The sequence below is a fragment of the Littorina saxatilis genome, linkage group LG10 (genome assembly GCF_037325665.1).
Source record: "Littorina saxatilis isolate snail1 linkage group LG10, US_GU_Lsax_2.0, whole genome shotgun sequence".
Classification (NCBI taxonomy): domain Eukaryota; kingdom Metazoa; phylum Mollusca; class Gastropoda; order Littorinimorpha; family Littorinidae; genus Littorina; species Littorina saxatilis.
In genome coordinates, this window is record NC_090254.1 from 18,703,030 (window position 1) to 18,718,372 (window position 15,343).

At 44.3% G+C, this 15,343-nt stretch overlaps 1 long non-coding RNA gene across 1 annotated transcript in view; it reads left to right on the plus strand.

The window, feature by feature from the left end:
- The first annotated feature begins 941 nt into the window (after positions 1-941).
- The window catches only part of LOC138979212 (uncharacterized), a 23,580-nt gene continuing 9,178 nt past the window's right edge, over positions 942-15,343 (plus strand). The window contains exon 1 of the long non-coding RNA XR_011459937.1: positions 942-1,072. This is a non-coding gene — a long non-coding RNA (uncharacterized lncRNA). The remainder of the gene's footprint in view (positions 1,073-15,343) is intronic.

The window sequence follows — 15,343 nt, forward strand, 5'->3', positions numbered from 1 at the left end:
GGTGACCTTTGACCCGACGATGTGTGTCGAAGACGCTTTCAGAATTGACCATTAACCGCAGCGTGTAATCGTAGAGTTCCATGCAAGAACACAGTTTTGATAGTTAACAAATGCCGAAACTTATCAGCAGTACTTTAACTAAAGAGATTGTCTTACAATGACTGTAATAGGCTGAATGCGTGACTGTAAACGTACGATAGGATATTTGACAAGCGGAGTTCTCCTCCTTGATTTGTTTTCATGTTTCTGAATATTACGCGATGTTTTTGACTTTAATTATTTCAATATTTAACTTATAGCGTGACATTGCTGTCCTAGTTGAGCAAGGGGACATTTATGTTTGAAGGGCATGAATAAATAATAAAGGTGTTTCTAATCAGTACGTTTCAGAAAGACGACGAATCGTGTTTAGAGAGGAATATATATGTTTGTGCGACCGAGATTGTTAAACAACGGAAGTAGTGCCTCGATTATCATGAATATACCCATGTTATACGCAGCGTATTCCCCTCCTCAGTTTAACAGAGACACAGAGGCAGGTCATGGGATGATATAAAATACGCAGTCTAAAAATACACTAAACCAAATACTTCCTTGTTTAAAGTAGCTTGAAATGCAGAATCATTAGTCTGCGAAATGCAACTCTGACGATGGCTATAGTTCAATGCAAGTGTGCTATGATGTTCAGAAGAAAAATAATTTTTTGCCAAGTTTATTTGACTTTTGTAAGAAACGTTCTCAATGTATTTTCTGTGTCAACTTGTGTTTTGTAGTTTGAAAGAGCAAGATCGTTATTGAGTCGCGGATGAAAGATTGCGTGCGTGTTGTATACATGTATGCGTGACAGCAGTTATTACAACTATGTATGCAGCTTGTTTAACTTCACGCACACAGGTTTATATACTCGTCTCACGGAAATGTATCAGTTCAGTTTCGATGTAACTATGTGTACTTGATGCATCGTTAGTGTATTTGCCTGGTCCGACGACGAAGATGTTTCAACTCCAACTTGTCAATGCTTTAGCTGCTGTCATGGTGACTCTTCAAATCATCCACGGTAGTTCAGAACAATGTAAGTATTTAGAATTATCAAATTACCTGCTTCTGTGTCTCTGTTACACCTTTACTATTCTCTAAATATAAGTGACAAAATGCCATTCAAACGATAAATGTACATTCGTTCAACTGGGACAACAAGTTCATATTATGTTTTACCAAACAATTACAACACACAACCACAAAAAAACCGAATACTTTTAAGAAACAAAAAACAAAAATCAAAGGGGAAAATCGGGTCAAAGGTCACCGTGTAGGGTGCAAGGCGAGTAACTCTCAAACAAACTAATCGTGGATCAATTTAAACAGTAAAATAATTATCTAACTAAGCTTTTTCAACACGAGAAAAATATAAATGAAAATGCAGGCTTTCTGTTTCGTAAATTTGTTGTTGTTTAAATTCAGTAATTAATGCGGGAAAGAGAACTAGCTTCGCGCTCGAATATTCTTATGCGGACGGTCTCGGCGAGAGAAAAAACAGGCACCAGCAGGTAATTGTGTTAAAAAAGATAGTGTTTTGATTAAAAAAAAAACACGTCGTGGTCAAGGGATATAACGCTTCCACACCTCGTCCTAAATAGCTTGTGTTTTTTTTCCGTCGTGTAGATGTTCAGGAATTACGTCGTCAGAGGTTTGAGAATCGACCCTTGGTTAAATATGCAAGATATCCAGGACTTGGAATCTGTAACCTATGTGTATATCATATTAGTATGTAAAATGTAAAGCAGGTATAAAGTGCCATGTATGCACTATTGCATGTTTATGTTGAATACAGGGTTTTAGTACATTCTTTGACTGCAATTTACGTTCTTTATATGGTCAACTGCGTCATTTTTAGTTACCATATGTGACCCTCCACCACGAAATGAGTCGCATGTCACCTCGCGCGGTTCTGCGCTAGGCTTGATATAAGTTCGGGGAGTGTCTGGTAGCAGTGTGAGGGTCACCTTAGTCACAGGCTTATAACTCAAACAGTTTTTGCTCGTTTCTAAAACGGTTTTCACCAATGGATAGAACATAAAAAAATCTTTAGAAAATGTAAAAATATGAAAATCATGCAAAGGTGACATGCGACTCATTCCGTGGTGGAGGGTCACATATATGTCGAAAATGTGCTATAAAGCTTTGGAAAAACCGGGGAAACCATGCTGTAACTTTCTGAGCATGAGCTTTGGAGAGCGTAACCATTGTGTAATTATCTGAGCATGTGCACTTGTTTTCAAAATTCGGCGACATTCACTTTACGTTTTATTCTTAGATGCGCAGGATTCTTCGAATATCAACGCTCGGAAACGAAAATGGCGCTTTACCACTACTACTACTACTACTATTGATAATAATAATAATAATAACAATAATAATTCATAATATTTATATAGCGTATTTATCCAGGGTTTAACCCTGCTCAAAGTGCTGTACAATCAAAATACTACGACAACATAGAATTATTTAACGTGCAAACAAAAAGGAGATTAATAATAATGACAGCTTATGTAGCGTGAACACAGTAAACTATGCTCTCCGTGCTGTACATATTTATGAGAGGGCAAATGGGTCCAAACGGAGCGCTCATTTAAGGCGCGCGAAATAAGTGAGGGCGCCTAAAATGCGCGCTCAAGTTAAGGATTGATTTGCTGGTAAAAATAGTTAGCCAATCAAATCACATTAAATTACATATTCTTACTCCGAGTCACATATTAGCATTGACGCAGTCGATAAGCTAAGGTGTCTGAAACGCTATCCCGCCTATAGTCTAAGGGAAGCAACCCAAGCTAAAAAAGTAGCAAGCTTGCTACCCTGGGTTGCCTCCCGTAGCGTATCACGCCACAGATCTCGTTCCCGGTACGAGACACCCTCATTCGACTCCTTTCAGCCAGAGAGATAAGGTCGTTTTTTGCGCTATGCTCCGAGGCCGTTTCGTTTTGTCAGCCTGACACCCACCGGCCTCGGCCTCCCGTCTTCTCCTAGCTGTTTCCAGTTGGTGAGATTGTTCCTTATTTTATTTTGACATTGTATTTGATTCTGCTGGAAATTGCTTACGTCCTCTGGACTCAGAAGTTTCTTCAGCGGTTTCTAGTTGCGTTGGTCGCCATTTTGGTGGCAATTTTTTGCTAGCACGTGGTGTTTCTACTGAGTTGGTTTTCGTCCGTGCTCGGACGGTGAGCTTACTCGGTAGGAAATTAGTTTTAGATGCCTAGTAGGTATCTTTGTCTTGCTAGTAAATATTTTTTCTGCTGAATTTCTTGTCCGCTCTGGACTTCGATTTTACAGTAGTTGTTTTGTTGGCCTCCAGTTGGAGCCATTTTTCGCTAGCACGCTGTGTTTCTACTGAGTAGTTTTTCGTCCGTGCCCGGTCGCTTTACTATCTTGGTAGGCTGTTAGTTTTAGCTGCTTTAGCGGCTACTGCGCTAGAGCTAAGTTTATTTTCTACTAGGATTCTTTATCCGTTCTGGACTTAGAATTCTACAGTAGTTGTATTCGGCGGCCGCCTTTTGGTAGTCGTCCTTTATCCTAGCATGTTGTGCTATCGAGATGTTTACGTCCTTTCTAGGAATGTAAACTACCTTGGTAGGCTGTTATTTAGCTTCTTACGAAGCTATTATCATTTTGCTAGTTGATTATTCTGCTGATTTTTAGGTCCGTTCCGGACTTAGTTAAATTTTCAGTAGTCTTTGTTTACCTCTTGTCAGCTTCCGTTTTCGGCAGCTGCACTTCCGGTTAGACTGGTATGCCTGTTTGGGTCCGTGCTCGGACTTTGAACATTTTGCCAGTAGCAGTTTTTGTAGCTACTTTTGTGGCTTGTTTGCTAGTGCTAGTTCCGGTTCTGCTGAAGCTTACGTCCTCGAGACTTGTTACTTTTCAGTAGATTACTTTCTCACGTCGCCGGCTGGGCGTTTAGTGAGAAAAGACGGGGGGGGGGAGGGGGGCTTCCTCGTCTTATGCCAATAGCCCCATGGTACATGTTTCTGATCATAAGACTAATTCGGTCTTTTCTGTGCCTTTTTCGGCGCCGGAAGAGACTCCGTCTGTCTCTCAGACGTCAGTTTCGGCCGCTTTTGCGGCCGTTTCTCCCCCTTTGTTGACACCAGAGCCTAGCGCTCTGGTGGCTAGTCTTATTGCTTCTTTGCTTACAGAGATCCGTACTTCTGGGGGCGGGCGTCCCTTGCTTGGTGGCTTCGAGGGTGACGACGGCAGCTTCGGATTCCGGACGTTTTTTTCCTGGGTCCTTGTCGCTCACTTGCATTTCCGGAGCGTCGGCCCAGTCTACTGGCGCTCGTGTTGTCTCTGGATTCCACTCGCTGGGACAAGCTTCCCTTCGTGGCCGGCCTCGGTGGCTTCCGCTTGCGGGAGTGCACCTGAGCGTGTCCCTTCGGGGACGCGGCCAGTACAAGGTATGTGCTCGCAGCAGCCGTCTTCGGCAGCTGCACTTCCGGTTCCCGGAAGTAGTGGTTCACTGGTTGCGGACAGACCATGGTCCCCTCCGGTTCGAGCTGCGCTTTATGTCAGCAGTCGTCCGCGACAGCTGCTTCCAGTTTCGGCCGGAAGTAAGAGGTTCACCGGCTAGTGCACAGGCTGCTGTCACGTCCGGTTCGAGCTTCGACTTACGTCAGCAGTCGTCCGCGACAGCTGCTTCCAGCTCCGGCCGGAAGTAAGAGGTTCACCGGCTAGTGCACAGGCTACTGTCACGTCCGGTTCGAGCTTCGACTTACGTCAGCAGTCGTCCGCGACAGCTGCTTCCGGCTCCGGCCGGAAGTAAGAGGTTCGCTGGCTAGTGCACAGGCTACTAGCTGTCACGTCCGGTTCGAGCTTCGACTTACGTCAGCAGTCGTCCGCGACAGCTGCTTCCGGCTCCGACCGGAAGTAAGAGGTTCACTGGCTAGTGCACACGCTACTGTCACGTCCGGTTCGAGCTTCGACTTACGTCAGCAGTCGTCCGCGACAGCTGCTTCCGGCCGGAGCCGGAAGTAAGAGGTTCACTGGCTAGTGCACAGGCTACTGTCACGTCCGGTTCGAGCTTCGACTTACGTCAGCAGTCGTCCGCGACAGCTGCTTCCGGCTCCGGCCGGATGTAAGAGGTTCACTGGCTAGTGCACAGGCTACTGTCACGTCCGGTTCGAGCTTCGACTTACGTCAGCAGTCGTCCGCGACAGCTGCTTCCGGCTCCAGCCGGAAGTAAGAGGTTCACCGGCTAGTGCACAGACTACTGTCATGTTCGGTTCGAGCCTTGCCCTACGGCAGCAGTCGCCCGCGACAGCTGTTCTTCCGGTTCCAGCCGGAAGTGTAGGTTCACTGGTTAGTACACAGGCTACTGTCACGTCCGGTTCGAGCCTTGCCTTTCGTCGGCAGTCGTACGTGACAGCTGCGCTTCCGGTTCACGGAAGTAGTGCCTCGTTGGAAAGCGGACAGTCAATGATTCCATCCGACTTGAGCTGCGCTATACGTAAGCAGTCGTCCGCGACGGCTTCTCTCCCGGCTCCGGCGGGAAATGTTAGTTCATCGGCGTGTGGGCAGCCCATGGCCCTTTCCGGTTTGAGCTTTGCCCTTGGCTCAGCAGCTGTTTCCGGCAGCTGCGCTTCCGGCCTTGGCAGTAAGTGTAGGTCAAGCGGGTAGTGCACAGGTTACTGTCACTTCCGGTTCTGGCCTACGGCCTACCTTTGGGTTCCGAGCTTCAGCTCGTAGGTGGCTCAGCACCAGCTTTGGCATAGCGCTGCTGTTGCTGCCGCTCTTCCGGCTCCTCCCGGATTTTCAGGTTCAGTTCCCGCTGCTTCCGTTTGGTCGCCGGTGAATTTCGAACAAGGCTTGCCCTATGGGCATACAGGCTTCTTGCCTCTGTTGGGACAGCAGCATCCACACACTCCGGTGGTGGCCGCTAGCTCCTCTCTCCCACCTTTCTTGGAAAATCTCCTGCGGGCGCTTTCTCGCGCTCTGGCAGATTCCTTGGCGCCCTTTACCCTTAGTAAAGAGCAGGACGCGGAGGAAGTGTCTCACTCCTCTCCACACTTACAAGGGTGAACGAGGCACAGATGAGGCTGTCCTCTCTGCACTATCTCCATGCGGTCTCGTGCAGAAGGGACTTGTTTCTTGCCCACTCCCGGTTTTCTGAGGAGTCGACAAGGAACATTCTCAGATCGCCATCCTTGGTGGACGGTCTCTCTCCGGCAGCCTGGCCCCTCATGCCAGAAGCAGGGGATTGAGACCAACAGAGAACAGCGGTTCCCTTCTTTTGAGCTTCAATCTGAAAGCAGGCCGCTCCTAAGCAGGCTATACCTCAGCGGACTCAGCCTAAGCGGCCTAAGTCCTCAGCTCAGGTGAGATTGTTTCTTTCACAGCCGTCATAGGTACGCTGGGTTTTTGAAACAACAGTTGGCCTTAGGGCTTCGGGGTTTTAGCCTCGGCCGGAGCAACAGCCATCTCATCCGTTGGCGGTGGTGGTTGTTGCTTTCCTTGTGCTTGTGGCTTCGGGCTTCGACATTCTTTCTGTTTCCCAGCGTATGGGTGCTGAGAGGTCGATTTCCGTTTAAAAAAGGGGGTTTCTGCCTTTGGGCTTCCCCGTTTTCTCTTTGCCACGAGCTTCTGGACTTGGTCCAGGTTTGTCTTTCGCCGAGTCTGACTCTGTCTTTCTCTAGCGATCAGACGCGTTCTGGTGTTTCGTCCAAACTTAAGGTTCACTCGAGTTGGCCTCGGAAGTAACATTCAGATCTTCCTGAGGGTGCATTGTCTGGGCAATGCATGTTTGAGAAGTCATTCTTGGCTTGTCACTTTTTCTCAGGTTTTTTGGCTACTCCTCCCCTTTTTGGGCAGAGGTCTAGCTAACGTTCCAGTTTTCTCGGTGCTGGCCTCTAGGCCAGCATCTTTTTCGGCGGCCGAAACTTTTGGTTTCTTACTTTGCCTGTGTACTTTGGGTACTTCGGTGCAATGGCCGGCCTACGGGCAGCAAGGCTCTCGGCCTTAGCCTGTGTTATAGTCTCCTGCCTGTCGTGTTGCGACTTTGGCAATTTGGTTCTTGTGACTGCGGATTTCGTCTCTTCCTCTTCTCCATCATGCTTGCATGATGTGAGTTGGGACGATTTCTGCCGGGTTGGGCTTCCGGTATGGTCACCCCTTTTTCACTTGCAACCATGACTATTACTTTTTTTCTCCTGAGAACTCTGGTCTCGGGAGTCTGACTGCTGGTTCGCTTCACGGTTTTCCGTCTTTCTTACCAGCCTCGTTCTTTCTGTTTCGGGTTTTTTGATTCATTCCAATTACCTACAAGCAGTCTGCTCTGCGAACACGCTGGCTTTTGTCATTTTGTTTCCGGCCTCCGGTCACATTAGGATTTGGCCACTGCGGGTCCGCATTTCCGGTGCTTACGCACTACCTTAGGTCGCTTCGTCCTCTTTTTTACCCCTCTCTCTGCTTTCGCAGGGATGGGCAGGGGACGACTGGTGACCGTCTCCCTTGAGTTTTGCTCATTGAGTTGGACTCTGGTACTTGGTACTCAGGCGTCTCTCTCTTTCCAGTTTGGAGTTTGGTCACTCTTCTGGAGCTGACTGTTCTCTCAGGGGCCTTTTTGGCCTCACTCCATCCCAAAGTTTTCTTACTTTGGCATTTTTGCCTTATGGTCTCCGTGAGGGTCGGTCCTTTTCAGGGCTTAGCCGGCAACCTTACGCACGGATCTTTTCCAGGCCATTAGCATTTCCTTCCAATTTTAAGGGGGGGGGGGGGGCAGCTTGTCCTTCCCTCTACTTGGTCGGGTTTATCCAAGACTGGGGTCCTTTTCCGGACTGTTTTACGGTTCAGAAGATTGGAAGAAGTGCTGGGCACAGCTTCTGGCTCTCTTATGTTGTCTTTCGCATTTCTTGCCTGAGAGACATTTAGGCTGTCAATCAGGGTGGTTCTCGGTCCGTTTCTGTCCTTTGGCAGTGGGCCAGTTCCTGGCAAGGGTTTAGAGTGAGTCAGTGGTTTCTTTCTCACGGGATCCTTTCCTGACTTTTGGCAGTGGGCCAGTTTCTTGGCAAGGGATTTTCTTTCCCTCCGCCTTGTCATAGCTTTATGCTATCTTTCCCTCGGCTCGGCCCGAGCTCATTTCCAGGGCCTGGGCCTCCTCCTTAGCCTTTTTGGCTTATGAGGTTTGGATGATGTCCTGCGCACAGCTTCTGGCGCTAGGATTTTGTCTTATCAGGTTCTGCAGACATTGCTGCCCTCTGTCAGGATGGGTCTCGGCCCATTCCTTCCTTGGCGGCAGCTGGTTTTGTCTCTCTAGAACTTTAGAGTGAGTTTGATCTTACCCACCACCTTGTTGGAGTTATCTGCTAATATGTGACTCGGAGTAAGAATATGTAATTTAATCGAAAATTTTTAATTAAATTTTCATTTGATTAATATACTTACCCGAGTCACATAGGTAATTCCCTCCCACCTTCCCCGCTTTTAGTTTCTTTGTATTCTAGAAGTCGAATGAGGGTGTCTCGTACCGGGTACGAGATCTGTGGCGTGATACGCTACGGGAGGCAACCCAGGGTAGCAAGCTTGCTACTTTTTTAGCTTGGGTTGCTTCCCTTGGACTATAGGCGGGATAGCGTTTCAGACACCTTAGCTTATCGACTGCGTCAATGCTAATATGTGACTCGGGTAAGTATATTAATCAAATGAAAATTTAATTAAACATTTTCGATTTCTTAAGATTCGCGCTCCAAAAAGGAGGGCGCAGTTTATTTGGCAAGCAATAGATTCGCGCTCCAAAAAAGAGCGCGCATTTATTGAGATCGGTATGGGGCAAATAGGCCCAAACGGAGCGCTCATTTAAGGAGACCGAAATAAGTGAGGGCGCCTAAAATGCGCGCTCAAGTTAAGGGTTGATTGGCTGGTAAAAATAGTTAGCCAATCAAATCACATTTCTTAAGATTCGCGCTCCAAAAAGGAGGGCGCAGTTTATTTGGCGAGCAATAGATTCGCGCTCCAAAAAGGAGCGCGCATTTATTGAGGGCGCAGCTTATCGTTATGGGGCAAATAGGGTCAAACTCGCGAGCCAAACTTGCGGGCGCAAGGTAAAGATTGCACGCCGCGGATAGGCTGGTAAAAATAGTTATCCATTTCTGTAGATGCATGCGCATTTATTGCGCCCGCATGTTTGGATCGCGAGTCGGTAAAAAACTTGCAATAGAAACATTGTCGGAACGGAGACCATAGTCATTGCTTGCCACCATGGCTTCACGAGAACACAGTATTAAAGACACCCCGGTTAGATGTAACGGTGATCTGAAAGTGTTTGTAAACAAATTAAAAAATGCCACCAGAAGACCAAAAAGTCGGTATCGTTTGTGTTGATAATCATTGATCTATTTACTGTCAGTGTAGTGCGCCTTATTCATGGCCGTGGTTCGACAATTGTGACTGTGCGTGTGTTTGTTTGTATGTGTGTGTGCGTGTGTATGTGTGTATGTCCGCTTATGAATATCTACATCAGTTAGGGGTTTAGGTAGGATATGTGGGTATGTGTATCAGTGAGAGGTTGATGTGTGTGTGTGTGTGTGTGTGTGTGTGTGTGTGTGTGTGTGTGTGTGTGTGTTTGGGAAAATACTGACAATAAAAGAATCTGCCTTCTTTGAGTTACTGATAACAAAGCGCGATAAATATATATGTGTGTCTGTGTTCTTGGTAGTCAATCAGTATGTGTTTGTGTTGGGGGGAGGGGGGGGGGGGGGGGTGCGCGTGTATATTTTATTTCGTTAGAAATATGTACAGAAACATGTTCGTTCTATGTATTACATTTCGATTGTGAATGTCATTAGTTGTTTATAGAACAAAGTACAATAATGTGTGTGTGTTTGTGTGTGTTGGTGTTTGTTGGTGTGTGTGTGTCAGTGTGTGTGTGTGTGTGTGTGTGTGTGTGTGTGTGTGTGTGTGTGTGTGTGTGTGTTTGTGTGTTTATGTGTGTGTAGAGATTAAAGGGGTATTCCGGATTCTTTTTTTTTCTTTAATAAGCTGGAGCTAATTTCACCCCGATTGTAGATGATTCAGAACACGAGCCAATGTACTTTCAACCCAAGCAAACAACATGCTATTTGTAAATTACAAATTTCTCACATCATCAAATGCAGCTTTCAGCCGAATCTACTAAACATAGACACGCGGGAATATAGAGCCGACTCCCATGATTGATGCAAAGGACATTTTCGCCCACATGTTGCAATGTACATTTTCGGCCGTAAGCGGCACTGTATATTCGGCGGAAGACAGAAATGTTTATGTGGCCCAAATATGCAATATATATGTTCGGCCATGCAAAGGCTACATTGAGACCTAGGTTGCTATAGCTACTTTTTCGGTGGAAGGTTGCATTGCGTATTCGGCTGAATTCCGATCTTAGAAATTAAAGGGACATCACACCCCTGACAGCGACATAGTGTTTATAAACAAAACAAAGTTTGGTGAGACCACAATGAAGGGAACAAAAAATCCAGGTTATGATTATTACATTGCAGAGAAATGTCTTTATTTTCAAAATGTAAGCAAAAGGCACACGATGTCTAAGTAAATAACGTAGCCCATATATAAAATGTTACAATCGTTTGTTATAAAGTGCAAGGGCTTATACGTCGTCTTCTTCTTCTTCTTCTTCTTCTTCTTCTTCTTCTTCTTCTTCTTCTTCTTCTTCTTCTTCTTCTTCTTCTTCTTCTTCTTCTTCTTCTTCTTCTTCTTCTTTCTTCTTCTTCTTCTTCTTCTTCTTCTTCTTCTTCTTCTTCTTCTTCTTCTTCTTCTTCTTCTTCTTCTTCTTCTTCTTCTTCTTCTTCTTCTTCTTCTTCTTCTTCTTCTTCTTCTTCTTCTTCTTCTTCTTCTTCTTCTTCTTCTTCTAATGCTTGTGGATGCCTCGTCGACGAGAAATATATTCCACAATAAAGGGGCGCTTTTTGCAGACTTGCTGTAGAGCACCGGTGATTAAAAGTCCATGTAAGGATGGGACGCGGGGGGAGAAGGTGGTGGTTGGGTATTAAAATAAGGATATGTACAGTTTTAAAAACAGGGCGTAGGTGGCCTATGCTACCGGGATGGGGTGGGAGGGACCCATCCTCTCAGGGAGGTCCTGAAGGCGGGGATGGATGGGGCCATGATGGAGTCTGCAGGCAGAAAGTTTCAAAGGCGGATGGCGTCTGGGAAGTAGGAGTATTTGTACGCAACGCTGCATGGCTGGGCCTGGACTCACTTGTCGCCGTACGTGTCCCCTCAAGGTCATTGTGTGGGCTTTCTTTGTGTTGACGGTAGTCGGTACAGAAACATCGACGTTGTTCACTATAAACCATGTAGCAACTGTGCTTGACTATCACGGCGGAAGTATGCACTTTTGAGACATATAAATGTGTCCACATCTACACCTAGAAGTTGAGTTGTACGTCGACGGACGTTGACTGACGGGCGAGATCCCCCCCCCCCCCCCCCCCCCGGCGTACCATGAGCTTCGCTCACCTCGCTTCTCGCACGCGTAACATGAGCTTCGCTGACAGCACTTCGGCATTCGGCCGCACTATCGGCCTTCGGCCGAGATCGGCCTTTGGCCGATGATCTCGCCCGTCAGTCAACGTCCATTATGATCCGCCAGAGTACAGAGATAAAAGGTATAAAGGTGGCAGATGATGAAATATTAATATCCCAGTTTGCAGATGACACCGCCCTGTTTCTGGATGGTTCAAAACAATCATTGTGTGCATGTATGAATGTTTTGAAGCAATTTGCCTCTATATACGGTCTGAAAATGAACTATGGGAAAACTACGGCAGTCTGGATAGGCTCACATACAAATTGTAATATTAAATTGATGCCGGAACTTATGCTCAGTTGGAACCCTGTAATATTTAAAGTTCTTGGCATTGTTTTTTCAGTCAACTTAGATGACATTATACCCCTTAATTATGAACACAAATTGGTAGAAATTGAGAATTTGTTCAGGTCCTGGTCCAGAAGAAATTTAACACCCTTTGGAAAAATAACAGCTATTAAGAGTTTGGCGCTGTCTAAGTTAACTCATCTGTTTATGAGTTTACCAGACCCTGATGATAAGTTTTTGTTTGATTTGAATAGGTTATTTTTTTCATTTCTATGGAATGGTAAGAAAGATAGAATAAAGAGAACAACAGCATATCAGTCGTTTGAAGAGGGGGGGCTTAAAATGGTGGGTTTCAAATGCTTCTTGTCAGCTCTGAAGATATCATGGTTACAGCGAGTCCTTTGTAGTGAAGGAAAAGTAACTAAACTTCTAAAAGCTCTGTGTCCACTTGTACAGAACATTCACAAGAGAGGAGGTGAGTTTGGAAACATATTGATGCAAAGAGTTCAGAATCCTTTCTGGAGAGATGTTTTCAAACATTATAAACATTTTGCATGCAAATGTGTCCCCATCTCCTTGAGTGATTTTGCTTCAGAGCGTCTGTATTATAATGTACATATTTGCATAGATAAAAAGGTTATTTTTAACAGGAAAAATGGGCTAATTTATTGAATTTTGATGTAAATGTTGGAAAGGTATTTCTGACAATAAGGCGAACTACACAAGACACATACCTAAGGTGGTTCCAATATAGAATACTACATAGAATTTTCCCACTCAACGCCTGTTATTTTTGATGAACATTTCTGACACATCACTATGTAGCTTTTGTACACAGGAAGAGGAAACCTTAGAACATTTGTTTTGGGAGTGCACAAGAGTTAAACTTTTTTGGTCTGATTTCACAGAATGGTTATGTCAAAATTTCACACATTGCAGTAATTTGAATTTGTCAAAAGAGCTTGTCATTTTAGGGTATGTAGACAACTTTCATACGGATGCTGTTTTTGATTTGTTTATTCTCCTTGCCAAACAAAGTATATTTGGAGCCAAATTAAATAAGACAGTCCCAACACTAAATGTTTTTGTGAAAATTGTCAAACAAAGGTTTTTGATCGAAAAGTATAATGCTAGTGTAAATAATTAGTATGGTAAATTTGAAAAAGAGTGGTGTTTATATAGACACTTTTTTCATTGATGCTATAGGATAATTGTATTGATTGATTTCGTATGAACATTTTTGAATGTGATACTCCCTGACCCATTTACTCATAACAGGTTATACAGTACTGTTATGCCGATAATTAAACCCCATGTATACTTGGAGGCTAAATTGTGACCACCGCCCCCAACTACCCCCCTCCCCTCCCCCAACCTCAGTTACCCCCCACCCTCCCCCCAACAACCTCAGTCCCCCCCCCCCTTTCCATATCCCCTGTCTTTTCAACAACCCACCTTACTGTCTATGTCTGTGTCTTGTCTAGGTATGTACGTGAGTATGCGCTTTGTTGATAAACTCGGTGTATGATGTATGTTATGCTGTGTCTATGTGTATATAAAGGAAATAAAATGTTAAACAAAAAAAACAAAAAAACAAACAAAAAAAAGATTAGAAGAAGAACAAGTCGCGTAAGGCGAAAATACAATATTTAGTCAAGTAGCTGTCGAACTCACAGAATGAAACTGAACGCAATGCCATTTTTCAGCAAGACCGTATACTCGTAGCATCGTCAGTCCACCGCTCATGGCAAAGGCAGTGAAATTGACAAGAAGAGCGGGGTAGTAGTTGCGCTAAGAAGGACAGCACGCTTTTCTGTACCTCTCTTTGTTTTAACTTTCTGAGCGTGTTTTTGATCCAAACATATCATATCTATATGTTTTTGGAATCAGGAACCGACAAGGAATAAGATGAAAGTGTTTTTAAATTGATTTGGACAATTTAATTTTGATAATAATTTTTATATATTTAATTTTCAGAGCTTGTTTTTAATCCGAATATAACATATTTATATGTTTTTGGAATCAGCAAATGATGGAGAATAAGATAAACGTAAATTTGGATCGTTTTATAAATTTTTATTTTTTTTTACAATTTTCAGATTTTTAATGACCAAAGTCATTAATTAATTTTTAAGCCACCAAGCTGAAATGCAATACCAAAATCCGGGCTTCGTCGGAAATTACTTGACCAAAATTTCAACCAATTTAATTGAAAAATGAGGGCGTGACAGTGCCGCCTCAACTTTCACGAAAAGCCGGATATGACGTCATCAAAGACATTTATCAAACAAATGAAAAAAAACGTTCGGGGATTTCATACCCAGGAACTCTCATGTCAAATTTCATAAAGATCGGTCCAGTAGTTTAGTCTGAAGCGCTCTACACACACACACACACATGCACACACACACACACACACACACACGCACATACACCACGACCCTCGTTTCGATTCCCCCTCGATGTTAAAATATTTAGTCAAAACTTGACTAAATATAAAAAGAAGAAGAAGAAGAAGAAGAAGAAGAAGAAGAAGAAGAAGAAGAAGAAGAAGAAGAAGAAGAAGAAGAAGAAGAAGAAGAAGAAGAAGAAGAAGAAGAAGAAGAAGAAGAAGAAGAAGAAGAAGAAGAAGAAGAAGAAGACGACGTATAAGCCCTTGCACTTTATAACAAACAATTGTAACATTTTATATATGGGCTACGTTATTTACTTAGACATCGTGTGCCTTTTGCTTACATTTTGAAAATAAAGACATTTCTCTGCAATGTAATAATCATAACCTGGATTTTTTGTTTCCTTCATTGTGGTCTCACCAAACTCTGTTTTGTTTATAACCACTATGTCGCTGTCAGGGGTGTGATGTCTCTTTAATTTCTAAGATCGGAATTCAGCCGAATACGCAATGCAACTTTCCACCGAAAAAGTAGCTATAGCAACCTAGGTCTCAATGTAGCCTTTGCATGGCCGAACATATATATTGCATATTTGGGCCACATAAACTGTTCTGTCTTCCGCCGAATATACAGTGCCGCTTTCGGCCCAAAATGTGCATTGCAACATGTGGGCGAAAATGACCTTTGCATCAATCATGGGAGTCGGCTCTATATTCCCGCATGTCTATGTTTAGTAGATTCGGCTGAAAGCTGCATTTGATGATGTGAGAAATTTGTAATTTATAAATAGCATGTTGTTTGCTTGGATTGAAAGTACATTGGCTCGTGTTCTGAATCATCTACAATCGGGGTGCAATTAGCTCCAGCTTATTAAAGAACATAAAAGAATCCGGAAATGCCCCTTTAATCTCTACACACACATACACACACAAACACACCAACACACACACACACACACACACACACAAACACACACACACACACACACACACACACACACACACACACCAACACACACACACACACACACACACACACACACATACACTGACACACACACACACCAACAAACACCAACACACACAAACAC